Genomic DNA, 18,417 nt, shown 5'->3' with positions numbered 1-18,417 from the left:
AAAAGCAAAAATATAGTCCTATGCACTCCAATAAGGATAGTCTACCTTTTTCACAGTTATGACTCATGTATTAAAAGATGTGTTATTGTTGACAGAAAAAGTTCGAGACTTCAAATTAGTGAGATCAGAGTTATCACAATGTTGATTTCAGATACCGTTAGATGGAACTGAGTATAAAGGAGGCAACAGTGGATCTTAGCCATATGGTTTCCTACATGAAAATGTCAAATACTCTTCAGCATCACACTCTCACATTGTAGAGCTGTATTGAGGTAAATCAGCTTACCCAGAAAAGGCCATTTCAAGGCTAAGATGTCCCACGCCCACCTGGAGTGATCCAATATAGTTCCACTCACTCTATGCCATTGTTTGCTACCTTATTTGTTGTTGACACATGAAGACTATCAAGGAAAAAATGAAACAAGGTTCCATAGTGGCACTAGCTTATGGCATTTACTGTGCGAAGCAACATAACAGTGATGTTTAAATAAAGACAGCCGATCTCTTAGCATTCATTTCAGCCCAGAGCAGACCCAAACTGCTGGGAGCCTGCTCCTTCAGAATTCTGGCAGAACCGCGTTTGCCTTCAAGTGCTCATGCTTTCTTTTGTTGAAACAGTATGTTCAGTATGAAATGGGGAAGTAAAGGTTGATCCCTTATCTTACCAGAGAATTTTACCCTTTCTGATTCCTGGATCTAGATCAACACACACACACACACACACACACACACACACACACACACACCAATCACATAAACCACACAAAACCATCAATTTCGCTCATTAGTTTCAACGAGATAAGCACTGTTTGCAGTGCTTTGATATGTAAAATATACATGTACAGATTCATCTATTATTTGGGGTCCAGAGCAAGGAAGGATCATGAGAGATTGGGTTCCTATGTCAGGTCCTATGAGGAGCACGTGCTTCAGGGAGCTTGTCTGCAATATAAACAAGATAAGATAATTTTTTGATTGCAGGTTTAGGTAAAAGTCATTGTCCAGAGCATGTACATATTGTAAAAGTCATGCGTATACTGTTATAAATAAGGAAGATTTGGATGTGGGGTTTGGAGAAAGAAAACTGAGATGAAATCACCCTTTGGATGAGTTTTGTTGGGAGAGGGACGGCAGCAAGGCCTGAGTGGGAGCATGAAGGGAGAGCGAGGCTTTAGGACAGAAGAAGAGCTTCTTGAGGAAAGACAGGCATGTGGAGAGCAGGATGGAAATGCTGAAAGGAAAGAGTCTTTAATCAGTTCTGAGAATATTCAGAGTTATGGCAGAGGCAGTGTGATGGGGCCTTAGAAGGGGGAATGGAGCCTTCAACTCCAACGAACAAAGGGAGTTTCTCGTTCTTACAGGTTTGGGGTTTGTGTGTGGGGATGGAAGATAAGTTCCACATCATGTGACCTAACCTACCTCCAAGGAGTCACTAGGCAGCAGGGCACTAGAAGGCTGTCTGGGGTCTGAGTAGGGGGGAGGGGGGCTTGCAAATAAGTGCAGGCAGGGAGAGGACAGATTAACTCTTTGTGAGAGTTGGAAATTCTCAGCATGGTTGCTCATCAGTTCTCTGGAGAGAGTTCCAGGGAGTGTGGCCTGATTTCTGCAACCTTCACAAATTTCAAAGTCTTCTTTTTCCCATGTAATTTTATACAAATATATTACTTCTAGTAATTATTTTCTATTTCCAAGTACTGAAACACACCATTGCATGGAAAATATTAATGGAATAAATTCTCTGTGAATCTTGCCATCAAAATTTATGTTAATTATGTTTGATACTTGCTTATAAACCATGAGCATTCATGTCCTGACATTGATCATAATTTATGTTCTAAAACTTTTAGCTGTTTATATGCTTCTCAGCTTTATAAAATGACTTCATATCTGTTGAGATGACACTGCCTTTCACTCAAGTGGATGTGATTGAATAAGGATGTAAACATCCTAGCATTACATCATTACATATCCTAACAATGACCACATCAGACATCCCTAAGCAAGTAGCATCCTCTCCAAGGAGTAGGAAAGAGGAAAGAGGTTTTATAGGTACAAGTCACAATGGTTGATACAAGGATTTGTAAATATGCACAAGAGTCATCAAAAAGTGTCCAAGTCTTTTTAATCTCTTGTCCTTAATTATTCAGCTGGTAAAGGAATTAGCAAATCTTGTTAAAGGAGTTTCACTTTAAGTCTCAGCTTGCTCCAGTTGTAATATCATCTTGAGCTTCTGCTGTAGAACAACGTTAGGGAGTTTTGGTACACTTGGTGAATCCATTATTTGTTTTTAATTTATTTTATTTTATGTATATGAATGTTGTATATGCATACCTCTGCTGTTGGAGGCCAGAGGGTGTTGGATTCCCTGAAACTGAAGTTAAGTACTGCTGTTAGCTACCATCAAAACCTGGGTCTTCTGCAAGAGCATTCAGTGCCTTAACCACTGAGCCATCTCTCCAGCCCTGGGACATCCATTATTGTACTTAAAAAAAATATTTTATTATTTTTATTTTATGTGTATGAGTGTATTGCCTGCATGTATGTGAGTGCACCCGTGTCGTGCAATGCTGCAGAGGTCAGAAGAGGGCGTAGGATTTCCCTGGAACTGGAGTTAAGGATGGTTCGTAGCCGCCATGTGGGTGCTGTAAATAGAACCTGGGTCCTCTGCAAGAGCAGTCAGTGCTCTCAACCACTGAGCCATCTCTCCAGCTCCCCATTATTGTACTTTAATTCAGCAAAATTTTAGAGTGATTGGTTGCACTCAACAAATGTAGACTTGTCTTTGCGAAAGCAGAAAGCTTACCTGCGGGAAGTCATCACATTTTAAGCAAGACAGCCTGATGTCCTCTTTTCAGAATTCTGTTCTCTGCGAGTCTTAGTCTCATTTCTGTGAGAGCCACAGGCATCCTGAACGTTCCAGACAGCAACCTGAAGGTGGCTGTCCATAGGCATTTTGATCCTTTTATGCACTGCTTCTTTTTTTGTTATGGAGTGAAATCACAGGGATTCAGAGAGGCACATTGAGAGTTTCTTCTCACTGGTGGGTCGCTAATGAAGCTGCCTGACCCCCCATTCCAGGTCTTGAGGATTTTAAGGAGCCATCTTGGAAGCACGGGTATTGAAGGGGGCAGACAGTGAGTGCATTTGTGGAGATTTTTATTCCTGAATTTGTGTTCTTTTAAGTGGCCTTCAGAAATATGTAATGAATTTTTTCTTTTTATTTCTTTTTTTCTTCCCAGGTTTGAGTGGACATGTAGATTGGGAAGAAAGAGGATGGAAGGGCCGATTGGAAACAGAAAAGGGCTTTTTTCAATTTGAGTGTTTGCTTTTGACCTGGAACACATGTACAGGTGGAACACATCTAGACCATGCCCAATGCTGTGAGCACCATGTGTGTAGGGGTATGCAGCCTTGGGAACTAAGCCCAGGCTGAGTACCCAGAGCAGACCTCCTGGCTCTTATTGACTGGTCAATGTCGTGAGTGTGATGAGTCTTGAGTAGCAAAGAGTGGAATTCTGAGTTAGCACCTTGCAGTGATTAATGAGTCAGCTTTCATCCAGAGCTGCATTTTGTTTACCTTCCCAGAAAGCTTTGAAAAACTGAATGATGGATTTGTAAAAGTTTTAGTACACTTACTATCTTTTGTCATCATGCCTTGTGAGGGCATCTGAGAACAGTGACATAAAGCATGCTCATTAATGTGTGTATTAAGAAGACAAATGTTTTCATGAGTGACATCCAAACTTACCAATCATTTTGAGAAACAGGCTTATGAATACATTTCAGAAATATCAGAAAATTGATAGAAGATTTTGCATGAACATTTTAAAAGCTCTGTAAAACTATAAAGAGCACCAATTGAAAAAGAAGACTTCTCAGTAACTCAGTGTGATGTTCACAGGCAGCTGGCAGAAGTTACAACCTAAATAGTACACGGAGAAACTGACAAGGCCTATGTGCTGGCTTGCTCATGACCCTGGGTAACCCATCTACCTGCACTTGCCTCATTTCACAGCCTTCACTCATGCTTATGTCCATGAGCTCCTGAAAAGCATCACATGGCGATTTGAAAAGCTAGAGCTCTCTAAAATTGATGGAAGCAATGATATATTTTGGGGAAAAATAATCCAAGAGGAAATGTGACAGATTTGGACTAATTGTGAACAATTGACTTCTCTGGCTATTCACTGTACATCTATGATAACATAAACCAGGCAAATTTTCTTTATGTGAAGACAATTTTGTGTTTATGATTACTGAATCTATATTTTTGCCAGGATAAGTTGTCCAGAAAAGAGTCTTGTCTGGGGTTTTCATGTGCTACTTGATGAAATAAAACTACCCTCTGGAAAGCAAACTACTTGTCTCTTCTGTGTTCTTAGAACATGCCAGTCAGGTGATATAAGAAATGAATGAGTCGGTGTGTATATTCAGACTACATGAGACATAACCCCACTTCACCGTCTGGATCAGAACTTCTAAATTTGTTCTGCTTGCAGCCCCTTTTTGTCCTAGAAATTTTCATGTGACCTCAAGTGTATAGGCATAAAGTCAGCACTTCAAATGTTTATTGTTAATAACTGGTGGAGAAATTTATTTTAAAACAGTTCTTTGAGATTCATTATAATTCTACCATTAATTAAAGATGAAGGTAAATTTGCATTTGAAAAAAAGAGATGTGCTGCTTTTTTCCATAAAGAATTAAATGTTGCCTGATTCCTGGATACTGAGAGACATATGAAATCTTCAGTGTTTTTCAGAGTTGGATGAAACTTTGATTTTATAATGCTAATGCTGAGAATACCACTTTGTATACAGAGATAGTTTAAAAAATGGCAGAAGTATGCTTAGAACCATGTCAGAAATTGTTGGAAATGCTGTATGAATCCCAAGTCAAAATTCATTTATTGATTTAAAAAATTTATTTATTTTTATATGTATGACTGTTTTGCCTGCATGTAAGTGTGCCACATGTGTGCATGCAATGCCCGCAGAGACCAGAGGAGGCTATCAGATCCCATGGAACGGATAAATTATCCATGGTTGTCAGTGGCCATGAGGGTGCAGGGAACCAAACCAGGTCCTCTGGAAGAACAGCTGGTGCTTTTAACTGCTAAGGCCTTTTCCCAGCCCCACTTTATGACTTTTTAAATGCAACTCAAGTCAGAAACTGAAACAGCAGTTTTTAAAATCAAATATTCTAATACAACACAATGCAACAATGAAATAATTTTTAAAATGCTGGGAAATGATGGTAGAAAAATATTAAATGTTTTTATTTTCCATAATTAAATATTATGTTTCTATAAGAGCAGGGTACAGCAAAGACACTGTAATTCATAACAAACAGTGTCAAATGGGAGCCGAGGTGTTTCAGGCAGTAATTGTTGACTGTGTGACAGCTTGGGCAGTGCAAAGTGCCCATTTTATGTGTTCCAAAGCAAGGCTACAGTGGAGATAGCACAGCAGGCACTGCTAGGGACATGGAGGGTACGCTACACATTTGACTGTGGATTACCTTTTGGTCCTTGTGCATTCATAAAACTTTTACTGTTGCCAATTTTTTTGTGACTCTCCTATTCAGTTACAAGACATGGACCATGACCCATAGTCTAAGAAGCTGTGGTCAGTGTGGTTATCACATTAGAGTAAATTACATCTAATCTTTCTTTTACTTCTTTAAATTGTTATAGGAAGTGACCTGGAAAATTACCGTTACTCTGTAATCTTCTTGAACGCCGTAGAAAACCTTGAATGGAAATGATCATTTTTAAAGTTTAATATTATCATCATCATTATTATTGTTGTGTGTATGCATACAAGATGTGGGGTGGGCACGTGTGTTGTGATTCACATGTGGAGGTCAGAGGACCAATCTGTGGAGTTGGTTCTCTCCTTCCATCTTTACGTGGGTTCGGGGATGGAACTTGGGTCCCCAGGCTTGTTCAGCATGTGCCTTCACTTGCAGAGCCAATTCCTCTGGCCTGAGGAAATAATCTTGACAGCTATTCTGGTACCCCAAACCCTTTGCCATCACACACTGTTATCTGGTCACACACACACATAATTCCTACAGGCATGTATTTACAGTAAACTTCATTTACTGCTTAGATGTGGTATTGCTGTATTTGGATTGAGGGCATTTTTGCTTTGTGAGGTAGCTGGGGGCGAAGGTGGAGAAATAGGCCTTTGTTAGATAAAGCAGGGAGCCAGGGAATTAGACAACATGCACAGTCATTCCATGCACAGCAGCACAGACCGAGTAAAACAAAGCTGTTTGCTTCTGTGGTATCACAATTTCCACTGCTATCTCTTTAGGGGAATTAATGACTTTTAACAAACAACTTTGCCTGACTGCTTCTATGCATCTGTTTTTCATTTTTCCTTAAAAGAAGACATTATGACAGGAGCAGCCAAATCCTTCTCTACTCCTCAAAAGGCTGTTCTTTTCTTTTGGTTTGTTTTAAGGCAGAATCCAAGAACCATTGATTTTTTCAATGTCTGAGAAATTCATATATCAAACAATCTTACTTTTCAGGAGCAAACATAAAACAGGTTACTACTGTTTGGGGGTTTCCTTATTATGTTTTTTCTTTGTGAATTCCTCAAGGAATAAATCTGAAACTTGTTTTGTTACTGTTGAAACAGCATTAACAGAACCTTTCCATTTACAAAAGAAAGGAACATATCCTTAAAGGTTGTAACACTTTTTACATGGATAGTTTTTTAAGCTTAAGAAGTTCTTGAACTTCATCTCTCCTTCAACGAACAGCCACTGCCCTTTTTTTTTTCACCCTTTCAGATTACAAACATGTGAACTATAGAGAAAACTAGATTGTGGTGAGGGCTGTACAACTCTATAAATTCACTAAAAATCATTAAGTTGTACTATTAAAACATGAATAAATTTGGCTCATGCCTTTAATCCCAGCACTTGGGAGGCAGAGGCAGGCAGATCTCTGTGCGTTCAAGGCCAGCCTGGTCTACATAGTAAGTTCCAGGATAGCTGGGGCTACAGGGCACCCCCGTCGCACAAAGCACAAAAAAAAAAAAAAAAAAAAAAAAAAAAGAATAAATTTTAATCATATGTAACTTATACCTCAGTAAAGCTGCTAACAATATGGTAGGTTTACCAATTCATGGCATACTATTGCTTTTACACACGGAAAACGTATTTTTAACAGCTTTATTGAGGTATAATTTATGTGTCATCAAAATTATTCATTGTTTCCTGGATAAGACTCCTATATTAAACCTCACTCACGTAGGGAATCCAGGACCATTGTGGAAGAGGGGGTGGAAAGACTGTAAGAGCCAGGAATGGTGGATGACTGTAAAGAAACAAAGTCTTACAGGTTCCTGGGAACGTGCTCATATGAACTTACAGCAGTGGTGACAGCATGCACAAGATCTATGCAAATTCACAAAAAAATCAGCATAGAACTGGGAAAGTGGGCAGGTGGCCACAACTTTGGTGAAGAACTATTCACCTTTAAGGGAATAACACTAGATAGACTAAATAGGCTCCAGTGGATGCGTGCATACTGAGGGACATCTAGGTACACCAATATGACTCGATAGGGAACAAAGATTCAATAAAAAATATACATTGAAAAAAAATATTCACAGTGGGTGTACAGGTCAATAACTTTTAGATTTACAGTGTCTATGTGTCTATATAAATCTAGATCATAGAATTCATTCGCACCTTCAATTATCAATCGATCTACTTTGAATTTGAAATAATTCGTTTAGGGTGAAGTTTGCTCAAACAGAGTTCTTGCTAGTATAGGAACCAGGGTTCAACTCTACCCCTCCCCTGCTCATGATGGGTGTTCTGTGGTCATTCAGTAGGGCATTTTTAATGAAAAGCTCAATGCCTGTGAGAGCTCAGTGCTGAGAGGCCTTCTGATCTGCTATTTTGCCGTTTGGCTTCTTAGTATTGTCAGGTGTGTGTCTCGTGGGCAGCACATGCCCTAATGAGATGACTGAGCCTTCTTCACCCAGTCGAGCCTTTGTCCCTGCTAATAAAATGGGTAGAGAAAAGGAAAGCAGAGGTAGCACATGTCAGCTGGCTTTCAGAGGAAGTGAAAATGAATGAGCAAGACAGGAAGGACTCCCTTATTATGCTTTTTGTTTGTTTGTGAATTCCTCAAGGAATGAAATTGAAACATTCCCTGCAGTATCTAAAACAAATAAACTGGGCTGTACAGTGTGTCAAAGATTTCCACTTATTTGTGGTGATTTACAAAAGAGAAAGAGAAGGAAACAATTGAGCTTGCTTTAAGGGAAAAGCAGATCTGAGAAGAAACTTTCCAAATTGGATATTCCAACATCACTGTCCTCATAAAAATTCCTCAGGTGACAGCTCGGCAGTGAAGTATTTTTAGTTAGAGATCTCATACTTCTTTTTTATTCATGCCCCTTGATGCAGCAAGCTCTTTGTTTACTCCTGGTGGTCTGGTTGTCCTGTTGATCCCAGTCAGGATGCCTGCTGGTATCCGCTGCACATTTTTAATCTCATGTTTTCTTAGAATAATATTCAAATATTATTAACACACAGCACAATTAATTAAAACTGTAACATTCAGTAATTTTTGGTATATTTGTAGGCTTGGGCAGTCATCATCCCACAATATAAGTTAAAACATTTTAGCACTCTGAAGAGAAATCCTGTCCCGACTAACAGCCACATGCTCTGTTCCCTTTTCCTTTTTGAGGCAACTTCTCTCCGTGAGTTTCTTATTCCAGACTTTTCATACACAGACTCATGCAATGTGGCTTTGTAAGCTTTCCAAGGTCCATCTATCGGGTGGTATGTCTTGGTTCTCTAATCCTTCTTGTGGACGAATGGTATTCTGATTATCTTTAGATAATCAAAATTTATTATTTGTTTACCAAATGATAGAAATTTAGATGGTCTCTCTCTTGTCTTAGCCTGTTTTCTGATGCTATAACACAATATCTGAGACTTGATAATTTATGAAGGAAAGACATTTATTTAGCTCATGATTCTGTTTGGTGGAGGCCTTCTGGCAGAAGGGACCAGCACACATAATAGCCTTACAAGTGTAGAGTGCACTGAGAGAACTGACTGATCCTGTTTAAGAGCACATCTGTCTCAATGACCGAATCACCACTTGAACATCCACCCCTCCATTGAGTGACACAAAGATCATCACATTTCAGCTTGAGCTTTGGAGGGGACAAGTCATGTCTAAACCCCACCACTCCTTCTATCTACCGCAAATAATGCTACAAAGATTTCTGTGGATAGATATTTTCATTTCTTTAAAAGCAAAATGATTAGAGCATATGGTACGCTGTGCTTAGTATTTTAAGAAACTGCCACATTGTTTTCCCAAAACGGCTACGACACCTGTAGCCCCATCAGCATTGTCTGAGACTCCCTGTATTCCTTAACCAAATCGTTTATTCTTCAAATTATATCCATTCTAATAGATATGAAACGATATTATAGTTTTAATTTTTATTTACCCATTTATAGCTTAGCATATTTCAAATGTTCTGGTAGTACTATAATCTCCCCCCCCCGCCCCATGTGAAAGAGAAAAGATAGTGAGAGATGCCTATAAAATAATAAAAGAATCCATCTAGAATGAAGAGAACAGTGAGGTTCATGGCCTTCATGCCTGAATCAGCCCAGTTTTTCTCCTACAGTCATATTCAGTGCATCAGAGTGATAATAAAAATAAGGGGCCTATTTAAATAACAGTATTTTTCAGGCTGTCAGGGAGACCAATTCAGGGATAAAAGTTATATAAGCTTTCAACTAAGTAAAGTCATCTTTAAAATATATCGAGAGGCATTTCAGCTACTAAAATTTGGTGCAGCAAAAGCCATAAACAATTTCAGGGTCATAAACTCCAGGATTTAATTTCAATATTTCTTCTTTTCTACTAAGAAATCAAATAAAAAGTTAGAGAAATATTAATAAACTTTCTCCTTTTTTCTACAGGCAACGCTTATCTCTACCATATAAATAAATGAAGGGCAAACTGATTCTGCTGTTTTCTCACTGTCCAAAGTGCTTTGACCACTCATCTCTCCTAAGGACTCTTCTTAAAGGGATTGCTTTTTATTGAGGCAAACTCATTCTATAGATGTTGCTGTCTGTTATATAATCAATAGATCCAGACATCAAGGTCTATAGAGGCACTGGGACATGCAGGATTAATACAAGACCTGGGAAATAGAACCATGACTTTATTAATGCAAGTATTTCATAACCTCTAAATGCATGAATTTCCTTCCATATATTACTTGTACCAGAGATTCCTGAACCTGTGTATCATTTAACAACAGTTGACCTGTGGCAACTTGGTAAGTTAATTATAATTTCTTATTCTTCCAAAATTTAGGGATTTGGGAATCAGCATGTCAGGAAGATCATAGAGATATTGGGAATCTTTTCAGATTTTTATATATTTTACATGAAGAAATATATACATAGAGTTAATCAATTGATATTATAGATTCCACTAAACTACTAGCTATTTTTTACTTAATATATTTTAGGTAGTATTTTATATCAATATATCCTTCTAAAAATAATTGCATGCTATCCATTCTGTATTAAATAATTTTAAAATTAGCCCTCTATTACTAAACACTTGAAAATACAAATATGATTATTATGTCATTGCACACACACATAACAGAATAAAATTACTAGAAGTAGGTGATCAATAAGTGACTTTTAATATTTTAATATATAGTATAAACTCCAACCCATTTCTAAAGGATCCATTCCTAACCTCTCTGAATGAAAAGACATGTTATTCGCTCTTGTTTAAATGAACTTTGCCACATTTCCTGGTGGTGTTCTGTGTCTTTATAGTATATAGATGTCATTTATCAAGTTTATTAGCGCTGACCAGAAATGAGACGTGAAAACCAAAGTTCCGCTTTATTTTTCAATAAGCTAAGCAGCAGTTAGGAAAACATCTAATTTTCTGTGTTATTGATAAGGAGGTGCAGACATGGGGAAGGTTAAGTCACTTCTCCAAAGTCCCAGACCCCTCAACAAGTGCTGAGGAGCCACATCACCTCAAGCAGAGAGAAACCTCATCTCCTGCCTCATGCCAGTCACCACACAGCCCTGTCTCATCTTCTGCAGATGTTCAGTGGTCATGACTTTGGTCTAGCATGTGTGTGTTGCGCCTTGCAGCAGCTCGGCTACCTGGAATGGGATGGATGCTTTTGCCACCTTCGAGGCAAGAATGTCTCGTCATAGGGATTTGGAAATATTGGTGGCCTGGCCAGCTTTCTGCCATCAACTTTCCAGAGGGGCATGAGTGACTCTGAGATTAGACATGGACACAGCATGAGTGCTCGTTCCTTTTATCATGAGAAGAATATGACATGATGCTTTTCTAGGTGAGTCCTCAGGCTTGGTAACAGCCCCATTGTTTACTTTGGAGGGAATACACAGAGTCAGTATTAAAGGGAATATAGGAGGACCGTATTTTCCCAGGATCTTCTCTCTGAGGGGACCGGTTGTCAGCCTAAGCCTTTAAGCCTGTGGAGGTCTGCAGTCAATTAAAAATTCAGAAATACAAATGGCCTCAGCTCTACCCCGCAGTAGAAGCTCGTTTATGTACAGAAGAATGCACAGGTGGCTTCATGATCAACAGGTGGTTTTTAGGAGCGAAGCATAGTAAGCTGAAGTCACTTACACTTGTTCCTCCCACTTTTGTATTGTTCCTAAGTGAACTGGCCATAGCCTGCCTGCGTGGAAGCTTCGTCCTTGCAAACCTAGGAGCTGGGTTTTGTGCTCCTCTGCCACCTGTATGGCAGAGCCACACCAAGTCCTGTCCTGAAACTTACGGCCACAGATTTTTTTCATATTCTAAGTCCATCAACTTTCAACTAAAAATATACAGAGTGCATGCGCGGACATGTGTGACTTTATGAATGCATATGCACTAGCATATTATAAAATTATCCACATACTATGTGGTCTCATTATCTAAGCATTCATCATGAAAGTACTTAAAATCATGTAGGAAAACAAGTCATCAGAATGTTGTTAACTAATGAGTGAGGCAATTACAAAATTAACACTCACTCAAATGTTCCTGTATGGCTAACTCTTCAACATCCAATTATTCAAGGAACATAGATTGCAAAATTAAAATTAAATATATTACAAACTGGGCGTGGTGATGCATGTCTTTAATCCCAGCACTTGGGAGGCAGAGGCAGGTGGATCTCTGTGAGTTCAAGGCCACTTGGGTTTCTTGAACCCCCCCACCCACATCAATTCTTACCTTTCAGAGGACATTCTGGTTACATATAATTTGTAATATATATTATATATATACACATATGTGTGTATGTATGTATACATATATATGTATATATGTATGTATATGTGTATATATATATAAATACAAAATTTATGAGTTTGATGAAGAGGCTGGTGAACTGTTTTAATTCTAAGCCAAATCATTGACAGATGAATCTGGTGAAATTTACCAATTAAAGTGAGGAAGAGAAAAAAAAGAGGTAATGATGTCTGAAGAGTGGTTAATCTGAAAAAGAAAAAGTTGGTTATGTAAGGATTAGGCAAAAATTGGTGGGAAAGCTGAAGCCTCCAAATATTGTGCAAATATGACCCAGTCTATAATTATACCACAGAAATCAAGTAGGAATTGAAAAATCTTAAGTTTTCAAACAATTTGTCTAAAAAAGAAAGAAAAAAATTACCACTACTGTAGGCTTTAGAGGCTATACCTTCTAAAACATAGTTCTAGCAAAATAGTTAGACATGTAACATACATTTTGTAATGCTATGTAAAATGAAATAAATTTATTTTATAATTCCAGTCTTTATACCCAAGTCAAATTGGATTGTGCAGACAGGCAGAAAGCAAAAACAGAAGGATGCTAGCTCCTCCTCTGCTCGTTTTCTTTTTAATTTCGCCTAATAGTTAGGGTGGATTGTCCCACCTCATTTAACCTAATCTAGATAGTTTCTCATAGGCAAGCTTAAAGGCTAACCTAATCCAGACAATCCCTCAACTTCATGCCTAGAGGCTTTCTCCTAGGTAGTTCTAGATCTGGTCAAATTGATGATATTGGAACCAGCACTTTGACCATGATGTACTTGGCTGGACACTAGCGATCCGAACTATAACACTCCTTTTCATGGTTTATGTGAGCCATGTCAGTCAGATATAGATCTCAGTGTGCTACAGTGGAAACATAAGCCCAGGGCTGCACTCCTTTATGGGAGTCCAGGGGAGAAGCCCCATCCAGCTACTAAGACCATCATCCACGGCTGTGATTGGTTCCTCTTCTCTTCCTTCAAAGAGAATGTCGCATCCCTGTACCCTTCTTCCATAGCTACATCTTCCTCTTCCACTTTTAAGGACCTGGTTAATCCAGGTTAATCTTCCTTCACCAGGTCAGTCAATCAGCAACCTTAATTCCATTGACAGCCTTGATTCTCTTCACCACGTAACCTAAACTGCTCCCAGCTTCTGCTGATTCAGATATGGAGTTCTTCAGTGAGTCCTGGTTCTTCTTACCATGGTGGGTCACAGAGCATTGTAAGAGCTAACTGAGCCCCCAGCTATTACTCTTCAGAATGTATACAACTCCATCAGGAGCTGTCTTAGTTACCCTTTCTCTTATCTTTGTACATTCCAGACAATGATCACTCTATCTCCAGACAGGAATTCTTAAATGCATTATGATAAGTAAACATCTTAATATACTCTTCTCCAAAGAAAATTAGCATTCATATTTTTCTCATTATTTATCTCATTTTTATCCTAATTCTGCCTATACCACAAACCTTTTATCTCTATAGTTAGTCCAAGAGTCAGCTAATAATGTTGAATAAGGATTTCTCTATCAATTTCTACAAGTATTGGAAACTTGGGTGGCTAGATGGCTCAGAGCATAGAAGTGTTTACTGCCAGGCCTGATGACCTGAGATCTATCTCCAGAACATGTATGGTGAAATAAACCAGCTCTCACAGCGTCCCTCTGACTTTCACATGTATGCTGTCACATGCCCTCATGCACACATGCACATACATCCACACATAATAAATAAATAAACAAATATTTTTTAAAAAATGGAAACTAATCTTTAGGCTAGAAGCCAGTGACACATACCAACATGTTCAGTTTCTCTGTCTCTCAAATCCCCTTTGTCTATAAATAAGTTATCTCAGGTAGTTCTTCTCAGATGTAGAATACAATACTTGCAGTTAAAATATGCAGTCTTTGGGGAAATACTCTGCCCCATTGTTTCCTTTTTCTAACTGTAGATATTGCTGTGGAAGCGGCCAGAAATCTGACATTTTGAGCCTGGAGGCTGTTCTTACTGAAGTCTTTTTCTTTTATGCCAAAATCCTTGAGCCAAATCATCAGGCTTCTGTTCTGTTCTCTCTGTTACATCAATTAGCGATATCTGAAAATTCAATTCCATTTAATTTTCCTGAAATGGAAACTCAAGGAAAACACATTCTCTTCTGCAAAGAGAACTTACTGAAAAGCTGTCCTGCTATCAAAAATGGTTGTTCTTGGGGCTTCAGAGAAGCAGAAACATGCTCAGAATAATGGTGTCTGGAAAATGGGACAACTTTGAAGCACATTTATATCTATTTAAATAATTACTTGAGAAGTAAGTTTCTGATTCTATGTCTTTTATTACTTTTTTATTATCCCAAAGAGAGGCGATTTTTAACACATTGTTCCAGAAATAACATGAAGCAGTTTATATGTGCGTGTGTGTGTGTGTGTGTGTGTGTGTGTGTGTGTGTATAAAGTTCAAGGGGGGGGGAATGGGAATCAAAACCAAAATACTTGCCACATGTGGTCTATTAGCATCCATTACCTCTGTACTTTAAAAAAAAATCCAAATGAGTTTATTTGGCTTGCTAACAGAGCATATGGTGGGGGTTTAATTACAGAAGAGCAGGTGACCCCCATTTACAGCTCTGGAAAGTCCACACTCAAATACAGATTCCATGATTTCCGGACAGCTGCACAAAATAGTGAGAGAGGTGCCTCATGGCGTTCTTGGCTTATATATTCTTAGCCCCTCCCCCACATGCAGCTAAGGTCCACTGATTGGATGGGAGGGGTAACCGACTCCTTCCTCGACTCCCTGAGGAGCATGGGAAGGCAGTGTGACTATAGCTTGCTGGCATAGTGGCTGGAGGACACTTCCAGTTAACACTCCACCACTTCCTCCAGCTGATTCTATGTCTTAAAAATAAAATTGCCTGCACTAGTCAACTGTTCTCTTAAGGACAAAGAGTCTTCATTTTTTATTACTTTAAAGCCAATGAATTTGCTGGTGCTCCCTCCTCTGACCTCCAAGATTATATTATTGAAAAGCCTTGTGTAAGAAATTCAGCTCTAAATTATGCAATAAATTACTAGGTTTTCTGAGAAGTGTAACTTGCTCACCTCTAGAATATCCAAAGGATTCACTGGTCTACTTCACTCAGCTTTTGATTAGATGTCACCATCTCAAGAACTTTCTTTGACTACTCTGTGAATAGTTTTTTTTCTTTATACTGCTCTCATACTGTCTAATTTCTTACAGGCTTCTATTGTCCTCTACTAAGTAATTGTCTGTAAGCTGTAATGTGACTTCCATGACAGCAGGAATTTTCTTTCTTCATTCATGTATGTCAAGCACTCAGAACTCTGCCTGGCACATGTAGCTTTATTCCCCATACATTTAATAATTACATCCTATGTGGACAGCACAGGAATGACTCGGAGATGAGGATGACTATGCAAATAGAGGCTCTCTGAAGGAATGGTTGGGTGGGGTATAGAGAGGGGGAAAGGATGAGGAAGTGGAGTCAGGTAACCTTCATTCAAGCCCAAGTTAATAACTTAATAGCATTGGAATGTTAAATAATTATTTTATTCTCTTAGCCTTAAGAGGTTCCCCTGTAAATACAGAAATACTCTTTTTGTCAGATCAAGTCATTGTGGATATGAAATGAAACACTATGTAAGGAAGGGGCTTGTCTGGTGCCTAGAAAATACAGTGGGATAAAATGTTTGTCTAGCCAAAGAACAAAACTGACCAGCCAAAAGTACCCACTGGAAATGCTTTGCTATAGGCTGCATTTAATTTTCTTTTAACTTAGCATTTTCTCATGTGGTGGCACATGAGACTTAATGCCCGAGACTTAATCACATCACCTTTCCACCACAGAGAAGGAAAATCCTCAATCATTTTATATGCTCTGGCTGAATTCTGAAATTCCACTGTTCAAGGTTTAGAAATGTGAAAAAAAATCTATAAATGGATATCTGAGTTAGTCCTTTTTGAAAAAAGTAAAATGATTAAACAGTTTCTAAAATTCTTACAAAGGACTCTTGTTCTTGGGAAAGCTTGGAAAATGTAATGAAATTTGTTCAGACATGAAGAAATATCAGTTCTTGATACTGACTAGATTGTGATTGTCCACTCTTCTGAGTACCAAGCATAGTGTCTGCCCAGAGGCAGCAGGGCTAGAAGGGAAAGATACTGTGTGCTGGGAAGAGCGAACACTGTTGGTGTAGAACTAAGTTGGTGGAAATAGCCATTTCCAGGATGCTGTTAAAGATTTCATTGCTAGACAAGAAAAATACAATGATACCTAGATCCCAGGCCAAAGGGAGAAAAGGCTAAAATTTAATTTTTCAAATGAGATTATGATATAGGACCTTAGGCTGAATTTTATTTAAACATAATTTACCAAATAGCCAGTGAAGAAAACCATGTGTGTGGAGGAATCAAGGCTCAGCAGAGCAAAGCAAGGGAGGTGACGGTGATGGAACGGGAAAAAGGGGATGTGAGGGAAACAAGTTTCACATAAAAATCCATCCAGATTTGAGAGGAGTGATGTTTCAGTTTACACTACTCCAACAGAACACCATAGGCTGGGTAACTTAAACAGCAATATGCTTCTCACTATTCTGGGGGCTACAAGTCTGACATCTCTCACCCTACCCCTACCCAATTTCCTATTATGCTGTTCATTCTCTCTCTTTTCCACAAATCTCTCTCTCTCTTGTTCTCTCTCTCTCAGACACACACGCACACACACACACACAAACACACATATTCATATTTTTTAAATTTTGTTTTATGACTTACTGAGTTTAACCATCTGTGTGACATGGGTTTGGAGCTATCTGTTGGAGCCTGGTGGGCTCAGCAGCGATTCCCCTTCTCCCATCTATCAATAGGGAATAGCTCAATGCTAAAGGGCAGAGCCCTGTGAAGCCCTCCCCCTTCAGTGACTTAATAGGGGCAGTCTTGTGTGGGCCCAGTGCAGGTGACCACAGTTGTTTTGAATTAATGAGTGTTGAGGTTGTATTGGATCTAGATAATGGCATTTCACAATTTTTACTCTGTCTTCTGGCTTGTATATACTTCCTGGCCCCTCTTCCACAGTGTTCCCTGAGCCTTAGGAGGGGTTTTACGAGGTTCCTCTTAAGGGACGAGTCCTCAACTGTCACTTACTATCAGCATCTCAGACAACCATGAGTCTCTGCATTTACTGTCATTCACTGAAAGAAGAGGCTTTCCTGAGGCTGGAGTCTATGGGCATAAAAATAGATATTTGAAAGGCAATCATCTGTATGATTCTGAGTTTAATACTAACCATCAGAGCCTATTGGCTCACCAGTGGGTACACAACCGGATACCTGCTTCCTCCTCTCCCAAAGCATGTTTCTTGCCAACAGATCAGCAGGAGGTGGTAGGGCTCCACAAGTCCCTTACCTTCCTTCATAGCTGACTGTTAGGAGAGCCACACTTCTGGGAACCAGGGCTAGTGTGCACAGCTGCTGTGAGAACCTGGTTGCCTTGTTTCTGTCTTGCTCAGAAGATAGTATTTCACAGCCCCTCTCCCTATCCTGTAGCTCTTAAGTTCTTTCTGGCCCTCTTCTGCAATGTTCCTGGAGCCTTAGGAGGATGGTGTAAATATCTTGATTAGGACTGAGCCTTCAGTCACCCTTTTTTCTGAACACCATTTGCAGCCATGGATCTTTGCATTTTCCTCTGTTCCCTGCAAGGACAGGCATCTCTGTTGAAGGCTGAAAGGAGACAAATCAATATTTTTAAAAATGAAATATAAATGCAAAAATCAAGAATATGAACGGTGTCAAAAAAGCATAACATCTATTTGAACGGCAAAGTTTAATGAAATCTTTCCCAAAGAACAAAAACAATGTTACTTAAACATTTTTACTTTATTTTTATTACATGTACATACAACAATGGGTTGTTCCTTTATTGTCATGGATAATGGTCATGTAAAATTAGTCTAGAAAATGTGCCATCTCAGTTTCCTTAAATAAGAAAGCTTGAAGTAAAGAAATCACATCTACTTTGTATTTCTGTCTTTCAGTTTCTAAGAAACT

The sequence above is a fragment of the Nannospalax galili genome, unplaced genomic scaffold (genome assembly GCF_000622305.1).
Source record: "Nannospalax galili isolate Female #2095 unplaced genomic scaffold, S.galili_v1.0 scaffold487, whole genome shotgun sequence".
Taxonomy (NCBI): Eukaryota; Metazoa; Chordata; class Mammalia; order Rodentia; family Spalacidae; genus Nannospalax; species Nannospalax galili.
The sequence above is the reverse complement of the archived record's forward strand: the minus strand, read 5'-3'. Positions refer to the sequence as shown.